Below are 2,665 nucleotides of genomic sequence, written 5' to 3' on the forward strand. Positions count from 1 at the left end.
TATGAGGTAGGTCAGGACATCAGTTCATTTTGTTTTGGCCAAGAGTCTAACTGTGGCAGGGAAGAAGCTCTTAAAAAAGCGTGTTCTTTTTGTGGCGATTCTGTCCGCTCATCTGTGCCTGAGGTTGTATGTGCAGTTTTTGTGTTTGAGCAGGGAGTGAGCTGGATGTAGTGTGTCTCTGATGATTCTCTCTGCTCTTTTTTGACAGCGTTGTGTGTAGATTGTCTCCATGGAGGGGAGTTCCGTTCTGATAATCCTCTCTGCATTCTTTATGACTCTTTGCAGAGCCTTCCTCTCTGTCTGTGTGGTGTTTCCATACCACACCGTGATGCCTGTGGTGAGGATGCTCTCTATCAGTCCTTTGTAGACCTGGGTGAGAGGGCGACAGTGCAGACCAGCTTTTCTGAGCAGCCTGATGAAGTACAGTCTCTGCTGGGCTTTTTTCACTGTGGCTGCAGTGTTCAAAGTCCAGTTCAGATCTGATGTTACTTGTAACCCAGGTATCTGTAACTGTCAGCCCTCTCCACCGCAGTCCCCTTGATGATGAGGGGCTGCAGGGGGGGTGGATTTTTTCTGAAGTCCATTATTATTTCTCTTGTCTTGTCTGTGTTGAGGCTTAGGTCGTTCACCTCACCATAGGCAAGAATGTCGTTCACCAAACTCCTGTAGCCCGACTCGTCCCCCCCCCCCCCCTTGATGAGGCCCAGGATGGTGGTATCATCCGCATACTTAATAATGATGGTATTTTCCTGGGTGGAGACACAGTCGTGTGTGTACAGGGTGAAAATTTTGGGGCTGAGACAGCAGCCTTGTGGTGATCCTGTGCTGACGGTGAGCTCTGCAGACACCCTCCTTCCCATCCTCACCACCTGTGGTCTTTCAGTCAGGAAATCCAAGATCCAGTTGCAGGTGGGAGTCGGGACGCCGAGGTCTGTCAGCTTCTCAGTCAGCCTGCCCGGGCGAATGGTGTTAAAAGCCGAGCTGTAATCCAGGAATAGCGTTCTGACGTATGTTCCTCTGCTGTCCAGGTGTTGCAGGATGTGGTGTAGAGCAATGGCCACTGCGTCGTCCACTGAGCGGTTGGGGCGGTAGGCGAACTGGAGGGGGTCGATCGTGCCCGGGACCATGTGATTGATGTGTGTGAGAACCAGTTTTTCTAGACACTTCATGGCAACTGGCGTGAGTGGCACTGGCCTGAAGTCATTCAGGGTGGATGGGTTTGTTTTTTTTGGAACTGGTACAATGGTGGAAAATTTAAAAATACGGGGGAACACTGCTTGGTTTAAAGACAGATTGAAGATGTCTACATACACTCCAGTGAGTTGTTCTGCACAGGCCTTCAGAACTTTAGGAGGGACGCCATCTGGTCCCACAGCCTTGTGGGAGTTCACCTGCCTCAGAGCTTTCAGGACCTGTGTGGGTGTCACCTGAAAAACAGTGTCCGTGGGGTTGCAGGGGGCTTTTGAGGGGGTGTCTGTGTTCAGTCTGTCAAACCTGGTGTAGAAGGTATTAAGGCTGTCTGGGAGGGTGACATCCTGGGGGTCTATGGTTGGTACTGTTTTCTTGTAGTTTGTGACTGCTTGGATTCCCTGCCACATACTGCGTGTGTTGTTACTTAGGTAAAAGCTTTCAATTTTTTGGGAATAAGCCCTCTTTGCAGCTCTGATGGACTTCTGTAGCTCGTACCGGGCTTTCTTGTACTGCCTTTGATCTCCTGACTTAAAAGCTCAGTTTTTGTCTTTTCAATAACTCCTTTCCTACTTAATATGTCAAGTACTATTTGAATGTTTCTATTCTCTTCTTTAGAGAAAACATGCATTCGCTTTGGAACATGTTGAGTAGGAGGATTCAAATGTGGATAGAATTCAATTCTGAACCCCATAATACTGCACAGTATAAATGCATCAGATGTTATTTTTTTTGCCATTCTTTTAGGAAGAATTGTAACCTTCCCCCAATTTGCGAATGTGAAACATCTAATATGTTTCTTTCAGAACCAGACCCACTTACCTCACGGTTTGCTGGTGTCACATGTTGTACCTTGCCTCTTGTGGGAATGCCATGCCCTCCACGTCCTGGAGCAGTGTGCCAATAACGCGTATATGGGTACGAGCGACTTGTTCCTTCATCAGCTCCAGCCACCCTTCGGTATGGATATTGCCTTCGAACTGATCTGCCAAACATTGGTGGTTTAATCATCCCCACGGTTTTTGCTTCTTCGTTCAGGACTTTCACCCTTTTGGCTAGATCTTCTCCAAAGAGTGAGTTCGGCAATTGAATGTTTGATGGTTTACAGAGCCCTACAAACTTAGGATGTATGTTAGGTCTTGTAGCACTTTTACGAATGCAGTTTATTTCGAAGTGTGCATTACACATTAGTCCCAAAACATCCCGTTGTGACGGTGTCACATGTCCTTCCTCCAGGTCTCTGGCAAACGCCGTAATATTTGACCCCATTAATCTCAGCACCCGCTGTAACCTCATTTCTTGTGCACGTACTGCGGTGCCCAAATAGCCCCATATTACACTGTTTACTGCTGGGACTGCTAGCAGTGCGCAATTCTGCAGGATTTCATATTTATTGATAGTCTCATTCATCATTAGTTCTTCTAAGTGATGGGAAAGCAGGTAATTTATAGATGCTGCTATTTCTTCTGCCAATGGT

This window comes from Amblyraja radiata (genome assembly GCF_010909765.2).
Source record: "Amblyraja radiata isolate CabotCenter1 chromosome 42 unlocalized genomic scaffold, sAmbRad1.1.pri SUPER_42_unloc_2, whole genome shotgun sequence".
NCBI classification, from domain to species: Eukaryota; Metazoa; Chordata; class Chondrichthyes; order Rajiformes; family Rajidae; genus Amblyraja; species Amblyraja radiata.